We start from the raw sequence: 9,803 nt of genomic DNA on the forward strand, positions 1-9,803 counted from the left end.
ATGCTGAATGAGCTTATGGAGAGAGGCAGCCTCTCTCTGCAGTCTGTTACAAAGTCCTGGCAGGCAGGCAGGGAAGAGTATAAATACTCCGCAAAGACAGACCATTACTGTATTTCGGAGATTTTGTGAGAGAAAAATAAGGGTTTGATAACCAGCTACATGTGAGCACAACAAAGTAGGAAATTGTACTGTACGGTATATATGTACTGTAGCCATGTCCGTGTTTTGAAACCTGTGGATATCAATGTCAATCCGTAAGCTCTATTTCACTTCCATGGCAATTTGAAATATGTCATTTTAAAAGTTACAATTTTTTTTGTAATATTGTATCATCTCTGGAGCACAAACCAAAAACCTAGTGGTATGCCACGACTAGTTGAAGGAAACCATTAAGTGACCTATTGCATGTATTAGGGATGTCTAACTGTGAAAACACACTGTCTTATTTAGGAGTATGAAGTATAAAATCATGTAACTGATAAATCCCTGTTCAAATACTAGAGCGAAATAACACAGCTATGCCCGGCACAGGTTGACACAGTCACCGGCAGCCAGGCAATACAGAGATCCTTGATAGCTGCAGAGAGGCTGAGATGAGAGGCAGCTAGGCCTGCCTGCAGAGAGATCCTTGATGCCGGCACCACAGCTAGCACTGTAATTAAGCACTAGTGATCGCAGGCTCAGTCCACACTCAGTCCTGCAGCCTTGCACAACTTCTCCTTCACGACAGACCCCGCGGTCAGGAGATGTTAGGCAACATTAACTGCCTGTGTCGTTTCAGGAGGGTGGGGGAGAGGAGGGTTAGGGTTAGGTCTGTAGACAGAGGACTTCCACGGGGGCTCAGGCGAGGAGAGCGACGGTGCACGAGCCATGGCTATGTAGCTTTCATCTTGGAGGAGATTTGGAGAGGGTTCAGACCACAGAGACTTTTAAATTCTCACTAATTCATCTGCGTTCCAGATTCGCTGGGCCTGGGATAACCTGAGAATGATAATGAACTCGCAAGGGGAGTGCATGGTCCCTTGCCTTTGAATGTGCTCAGAATAGCTTCAGATAATCTTTCCCTGAGAATCTGTCAGCATGACAAGTGTCTTACTAGGGGTGATTGCTTGTCACGAGAGAGACGTCCACTACGTTCTCCAGATGTAACTTCTTAATACACATCGTTTGTCATCAGAAGAAATGCATTGGACAAACTATCTGGTCTTATTGAAACAGAAAATAAAGTTTCAATATAAGTGCCAGGAAACAGATCCATCCCCACTTCGATTTCAAAATCATCTTCCATGATGAATATTTATTACTTGCAAGCTCCAAGAATCCTCAATCAATATATTCTTCCCACCAGCTTAAAAAAAGTATTTTCTTATTCTCCTTCAAAATCAACCTACATCCAAACATTATCATCACAAATGAGGGGAAGAGGTATTTGCATTTATAGATTGAAATGCCACATTTCTCGTACCCTTACTCAAGCAAGAACATATCCACCCTCCTCTTCACTCCTCTCAGTTTAAGTGTGAGAATGCAGCAAAACCTGAGTAAAACGTCCAGTTTACTGATCAATAAACACCTGAGTAGTATGGAAATATATATTCCAGTTTGGACACGTTTTTCACAGTTGAGTTGCGAGTAAGATTTGAGTGAACGCCAGTATTAATTTGAAAAAGCATTTGTTATGTGGACTTGCAGTGTTGCGTGTCTATCTAACAGCAACATCCAAGACAGGGACACCAAAATCTGAAATTAAAAGACCTCTGTTTTGGCGATACATTAATGTCTCTGTCCTACAGCTGGGGTTGAACACTCTTCTAATCCTTCATGGCTCTTGTCAATAAAAATCGTAAGATAAACACGTAAATACAGTAAAGTACTTACCTTTTCTCCCTGTCACCTTTTCACTCCTGTACTGTACACTGAAATTGAGCTGGGAGGACTAGAGCTTCTCACTTCTGGGCTGGTCTCATCTTCGGTCAAATAGAAGTGAGCTTAATTTGCGGTTCTGCCTGGAGAATTTAAAAAAGAAAAACTTTTTCCAGTCACACCAAACCTAGACTCCCTGATGTCAGGCAGATGAATAAAACCAGGGTTCAAAAGCTCTATGCCTGCTTAACACTCCTCAACTGGCATCTCTTTTAAGTTTTCATCACAGTGATTGTATAAGAAATTGGTCAATGCACTACCGCAGGGGGCCATACCATAACGTAAACTAGTCTCCACCGGCCCCTCATTTGACTGTCTTTGAAAAAATTACTGAAGCTCAACCATGCATACAATATCACAAATAAATATTTTTTAAGTGACAACGTGAAGCTCTATGAATAAAAAATGATATAATACTTTGACGCACAAACATAATGATAGCTAAGTCAACAGGGTAGCTATGTTGTTCGATTCCCTGAGGGTTCTGCATTTAAAAAATATGATTTGTTTCTGCAAATGCAGATTATTGAGACTGATTTCAACAATTACAGTAAATCAATTCACTGACAGGATCCCAATACAGCTTTTGAAAACAGAGCAATGTATTCTAGTGATCTGGCGCTTGATTCTTTTTTCACATACTGTAGGACTTGTGTGGCCCAGACTGGCCTTGATAGAGAGCCCTAAAATTTGGACAGGAGAGAATATAAAGCGTCTCTTTATTCTGTGGAAAACACACCAGACAGAGATGTGGAAGTGGCTTTAATCAACAACAAAAAATGTGGCTGTGCTGGGGGATTTAGTAGAGTCAAGGCTTTACGTACAAAAAAAGCTCAGACATCGCCATAAGTAGGAGTCATAATGGGACCCTCTCAATCTCCACAGAATGATTCTGTTGTCACGGTTGTTGCACCACTATTCAAAAGTGCTATCTGATCAGCCTCCGAGACATCCCATCGAGACAGATGATTAGATAATGCAAACGAGCCTCATAACCAATGGAAGTTGATGACTCAATACAGGATGACAGACAAGTCCATTTGAATCAGATAAAACGTTGACAGTTTTGTATCAATCATAATTGAGTTATTATTGAGCATAAAGAAAGCCGTTTGTAATATCATTAAATCCAGATATGCTTCTCTTCACATCTGGCAGGCAGCCATGCGTGTGCAAGAGAGCGAGGGAGGGAGTAGAGGGGAGTGAGAGAGAGAGGCAACAAAGAAAAAACACTCGGGGCAATCATTCCTGGCAGTATGATGGCAGCTGCAGTGTTTTTTTGTAATTTCAATATGTTTCTCTGCACCTCAAGCATGGCGCAATAACAGTTTACAGATTGCTTATGTCATCACATTTTGACAAACTTCTCAATCGGATTTGACCTTCATCGTTAGCCATCTGCTTTCCACTATTTCGTTTCCCTCTCTTTTCCTTCCACTGCTATCAGATCCTTTGAGACGAACGCTGCAGTATCCCTTAACTCAAAGTGCTTGCAAGGATGGTCGGCACCTTTAAAAAAGTCACTGCCTCCTTTTATAAAACATACACATCGTACTTGCCAGTTCGGAATTAAAATGAGTGCAGTTCTGTATACCATAACATATAGACGCCTTGACAGAGCATTTGCAAATTATTATGTAGTTGAACCAACCTGAAAACCAGTTTTAATCGAACAGCTCTCAATGAATACCCCCCCGATGTATGTCGCTTAGTGTAATATCCTTTGACAAAAAGTATTTTCATAGCAACTTAATTGGATGAACCACAACAACAAATGTACTATCTTATTTTCCATAAGTCTGGATGTCTGTCGGCAGGCACTCTAGTCAGCTATGGTGCATGTGAGAAACCCACTCTTAGTGAGATTAAAGGAATCGGGGAGACTGTGCCATGAAACATCACAAAGTGTATTGTTTCACTAGCTGATGATCACAGTTAAACACAAACCCCAGGACATAGAGTCCTCCCATGCTCTGACATTTCCCTATGATTTTCATATCCAGGTCCTGAATTGACAGTACGTGTAACATTAGAAGCCTTAAAAATGCCATTGCAGATATGAAATCAATTTGCATTTCCCTAGTGCCTGGATAACATAGCCCCTGTCAAAAGAGCCAGCAGATCTGGTGCAGATAATGACGTTAGAGAGGGGAGGCTTGCCGGTGGAAAAAGGACGAAATTGAAAGAGTGACGCTCTGTGTTTCCAATGATCGCCTTGGATACAGGATGTGTGGTTATTGGACATGTTCTCCTCTGTCTTTGCTCCCCATTAGCACCACTTGTTCTCAGTCAAGGGTTAAGACAGACTAAAGAGAAGCCTGGGTCCTAGAGCCAAGAGCTGGCCATGTCAGCCTCAGCCCATGGTATTTCAGCTGGAAGGAAAATATTCTCTTTTGTGTAAAACTATATTTGAGATGACCTACAGTAAATAACAGCTCTGAGAATAAGTCAATTAGGGATTTCCAAATAGTAATTAAGATATTAATGAGAAATCAAACAGTCAGAATTTCGTGCCACTCTGGTTTAACATCTTAATTTATTGTTGTTAATTAAAATGTTACTTGGATATTCAACACCCCCCCCCCCCCCCCCCAAAAAAAAAGGTAATTGCCACCAAATTAGAACATGAATATGATGTTATTACTCTGATAGCCCAAAATTAATGATTAAAACATTGCTTTTAAAGAATGGCTTATTCTTGCTGACATTAATGAGGCTATTTATTGCATAGGAGCAGCAGTGCAGGTATCCTCTTTGATCACCACGTCATTAAATCTCTCTTCAGAGCCACATTTCACCACAGTAAAGGGTAACTACATGACACTTTAGGCACTTCGTGGAAATGTGGAGCCAGTGAAGGATGATGATCTGGAGTATTATATAGCTGTATATAGGTATACATTTAGGCTATATCATGGTGTCCAAACCCAGAATCTCCTATAAGTATAGGAAATATATAGGAAATGGCAAGTGGTGGGAGCTTACCTCTAGACATTTGCGTTTGGATGGGTATGATCACCTGCTTGTTATCGAACCAGAGGAACAGGGACATTCGCATTCCTGCAGCCAGAGAAAAAAGCGCTTAAATCAAATCAAATCAAATTGTATTGGTCACTTAGCAGATGTTATTGCGAGTGTAGCAAAATTCTTGTGCTTCTAGTTCCGACAGTGCAGTAACATCTAACATGCAATCGAACAATTCCACAACAACTACTTAATACACACAAATCTAAGTAAAGGGATGGAATAAGAATATGTATATGTTGCAAGATGCAAGATGCAATAGATGGTATAAAATACAATATATACATATGAGATGAGTAATGCAAGATATGTAAACATTATTAAAGTGGCATTATTAAAGTTAGTGTTCCATTTATTAAAGTGGCCAATGATTTCAAGTCCGTATATAGGCAGTAGCCTCTCTGTGCTAGTGATGGCTGTTTAACAGTCTGATGGCCTTGAGATAGAAGCTGTTTTTCAGTCTCTCGGTCCTAGCTTTGATGCACCTGTACTGACCTCACTTTCTGGATGGTAGCGGGGTGAACAGGCAGTGGCTCGGGTGGTTGTTGCCCTTGATAATCTTTTTGGCCTTCCTGTGACATCAGGTGCTGTAGGTGTCCTGGGGGGCAGGTAGTTTGCCCCCGGTGATGCGTTGTGCAGTCCGCACCATCCTCTGGAGAGCCTTGCGGTTGTGGGCGGTGCAGTTGCCGTACCAGGCTGTGATACAGCCCGACAGCATGCTCTCGATTGTGCATCTGTAAAAGTTTGTGAGGGTTTTAGGTGACAAGACAAATTTCTTCAGTCTCCTGAGGTTGAAGAGGCGCTGTTGCGCCTTCTTCACCACACTGTCTGTGTGGGTGGACCATTTCAGTTTGTCCGTGATGTGTACGCCGACGGTATGCCAAGGAACTTAAAACATTATGCCTTCTCCACTGCTGTCCCGTCGATGTGGTTAGGGGGGTGCTCCCTCTGCTGTTTCCTGAAGTCCACGATCATCTCCTTTGTTTTGTTGACGTTGAGTGACAGGTTGTTTTCCTGACACCACACTCTGAGTGCCCTCACCTTCTCCCTGTAGGCTGTCTCGTCGTTGTTGGTAATCAAGCCCACTACTGTTGTGTTGTCTGCAAACTTGATGATTGAGTTGGAGGTGTGCATGGCCACGCAGTCATGGGTGAACAGCGAGTACAGGAGGGGGCTGAGCACGGACCCTTGTGGAGCCCCAGTGTTGAGGATCAGTGAAGTGGAGATGTTGTTTCCTATCTTCACCACCTGGGGGCGGCCCGAGTGTCACCTGTAGCTTAGACAAACTACAGGTGATACGTTGAGATTCCCCTCACTTTCCCCTATCTCGGGCTGCTAAACCTGGCTTTGCTGACCCCTGGACCCCTAGTCAGACCGTTATCCTCCTTGGTGATGGGCAGATGGAGAGGGAAAAGTCGTGGATCCTTAACTGGTTGCGGCTCAGCTGACTGTTAATTGGAGGTGGGCAGTGGCAGGCAAGCTGGAGGCTATCAAAGTCTCAGAGTCATCAAGACTCTGTGATTCTCTCTCCATCTAGCCTGGAGTCAGAAGAGAACCAGGCTATAGAGTTCTATAGCTCCAAGAGCTCAGCTCAGCTCACAGATCATACAGTATGGGGTTGAAGCAGCTGGGCTGTATCGATTGGTTTGGGAATTGTTTGAATACATATAAATGCTGGGTTGAATTGAAAATGTGTAAATACATTATTTTCCTTTGGTGGAGTTGAGAAACAGTGAACATGTGGCCCTTTCAAAAGTTTTTGTTTCAAATATAATTTAATGCATTGCAAAAGGCATGTTTACTGATACCATTATTATTGAATTATTCATATTATTTTACAAAGTGATCTTCCTCAGTTCCTGCTGTCTCCATAAATGACCTCGGTATTTCTGATAACTGATGCGTTTTGTTTCTTCTCATCTGATTACTTTTTCAAATCAAGATTTGCTCTACTTGTATGGGCAAAACAAGCTTAATCTCATTCTGGTTGTAAAATCTGAGGAAATACATTTATTATCTTTAGGACATGTGTATATATATATATATATATATATATATATATATATATATATATATATATATATATATATATATATATATATATATATATATATATATATATGTGTGTGTCAGATATTATTAGCCAATAATATTAATGTACACTGAGAGTACAAAACATTAGGATCATCTGCTCTTTCCATGACATTGACTGACCAGGTGAAAGCTGTGATCCCTTGTTGATGTCACCTGTCAAATCCACTTCAATCAGTGTAGATGAAGGGGAGGTGACAGGTCAAAGAAGGATTTTTAAGACTTGATACAATTGAGACATGGATTGTGTATTTGTGCCATTCAGAGGGTGAATGTGCAAGTCAAAGATTGAAGTGCCTTTGAACAGGGTATGGTAGTAGGTGCCAGGCGCACCGGTTTGAGTCAAAATCTGCAACGCTGCTGGGTTTTTCATGCTCAACAGTTTCCTGTGTGTATCAAGAATGGTCCACCACCCAAAGGACATCGAGTCAACTTGACACAACTGTGGGAAGCATTGTAGTCAACATGGGCCAGCATCCCTGTGGAACACTTTCGACACCTTGTGGTCCGTGCTCAGACAAATTGAGGCTGTTCTGAAGGAGAAAGGGGGTGCAACTCAATATTAGGGAAGGTGTTCCTAACGTTTTGCACACTCAGTGTATACAGACTATGACAAAACGTATAGTCTGTGTTTGTCGTGGTACAGTAGACTACTGTGTTTAATACCACCTCAACGAAAGCAAAGCTGTATAGAGTACACACACTAGGTAATCCCTAGTAAAACAAAGGGTGTTGTTTTAATGCACGGTTGAGACAGATAATGAGACAGTCTAGTTCTAATCAACCACACAGAGCTCTAAAGAGGAACGGTAATCTGTCTGCTGCACACACAACACCACCTACAATATTCAATTAATACAAATGTAATTTTGCCTGGTCCCTTAGGATAGGGATTAAATACGACTTCAGGACCAACTCACACACGACACCACATTGTGGACAACACTGACTACACACGCACACACAAACACACACAAAACGCAGACCCATCATTGGAACCGTCTGTACGGTTTGTTAGCACTTGAGAGATAAAACTTTACATGCTGCTCCCAATTAGCACAGCAGTGACCATGCACTGTCTCATCTGCTGAACGCTCCTCCTGAAGAGGAGCTAGTTATGTGGGGGGGCAGGGGGGGGGGGCTCGTGAGAATGGAGAGAGAGAGAGAGAGGAGATACGGACTGTGGATGTTGGAGAGGGAGGGTGGAGAGAAATAGAGCGAGGGGGGAGAGATGAAATGGTTTAAGCATTCATTTTGAGTAGAAAGACAGGTCCTATTAACATTTAACAGCATTTGTGCAACTTGGTGCGGAGGTTATGATGCAAATGAGGAGGAATTAAAAGTGGCCAGGGGTTTGGCATTGATGGATTGCAGTCTGGCAGTGCTCACACTTTCCAGTGTCCATCAGAGACGATTACTGTGTAATTAAACCTTATTTCTGGACTCTCCAGCGCATAATTACTTTGTGAATGTAACCATCATGTAAAAGCTACCAAAATGATTTTGCATTTATAGTCTAGCAGTCATTTCCATGGGCTTGTGTCAGATATAGCCATCAGACAGTGCGAAAGAACTGTCATTTTTAATAAGAGGCAGAATATTAAATGAAACAGTATGCTTATTACAGAAAAATTAGGCTTTCAAGAGTCCTTTATGTTATTTGCATAATTTATTCATCCCCCCACACACACACCAAAAGCTTTAGGCAATTTCCCTCACATTTAAATAGATTGCACATTTAAGGCTACTTAAGGAAAATTATCACTTTGCATATTTTAATTGTTATGAAGGAAGTGATTTGAGAGAGGTCCGTGGCTCATCCTCTCGAGCCATGTGGTTGCTGGGCTGTCTGATTCGGCTGCTCAGCACTGCAGCACCGAAGATAACCCCGGAGTTCACACACATCCACTTCAGTTTCATCAGAATGCAAATGAACCACTGAACACTGGGACAAGTGGATCTTTGATATTTACAAAATAGCCACTAATAACTTGAGTGTAATTTGTTTGACACAACTTTATTTCCCTCTTATCAGCATTGAGTTTCTTTCCTCATCAAATGCTCTGGTTAAAAAATGTTATAGGGGGGAAAACAAAAGAGCAGAAGGCAAAATGTCTGTTCAAATGTCTGATAAAGGAGGTAGGTGAGATATACTGTACAGTATATGTCAAAAATGAAAACAAAGGTTAATTTAAAAAAAAAGAGTGTCTACCAATATGTGAATGTGTAAACGGATCAATAATGATTGAAAGAAACCATTCTTCTGATGAATGGCAACACGGGAGGTACAGCAGCAGATGAATCAGGAAACAATATTTGCTAACCAGGTCCTAGTATTGCATCAGACAGGGAATGGCTAGAGAAGCACAGTGGGTGACAAACAGGAGAAAGAAACTGACCATTATTTAGATTAAGTTGTGAAAAAATTGTGGTGGAAAATAATATTGACATTTTTTAAATACTAAATTATTACTACTATAATTACTATTCGTACAGAAGAATTAACAAGCAATTGCCTAGCTACAATATGGAGGACATTGGTCTGATACTAAATGTTTATTGTAGCAATATTGACACTTACCCATTTCAAGATAGGCAAAGTGGGAGATTCCACATTGACTTAGTTTAGCACAGTTGCCCAAGGAAAATGTGTAGCCAATAGGTTGTGACTTAACATAGAGAATGATGCATTATAAAAGGGATGATTGTTTTCACTCCAATAAAGATCTGCAGTAGCACTTTGAGCACAGAAGCATAGGGTTCTA

Source organism: Salmo salar, chromosome 25, assembly GCF_965601325.2.
Source record: "Salmo salar chromosome 25, fSalSal1, whole genome shotgun sequence".
NCBI lineage: Eukaryota > Metazoa > Chordata > Actinopteri > Salmoniformes > Salmonidae > Salmo > Salmo salar.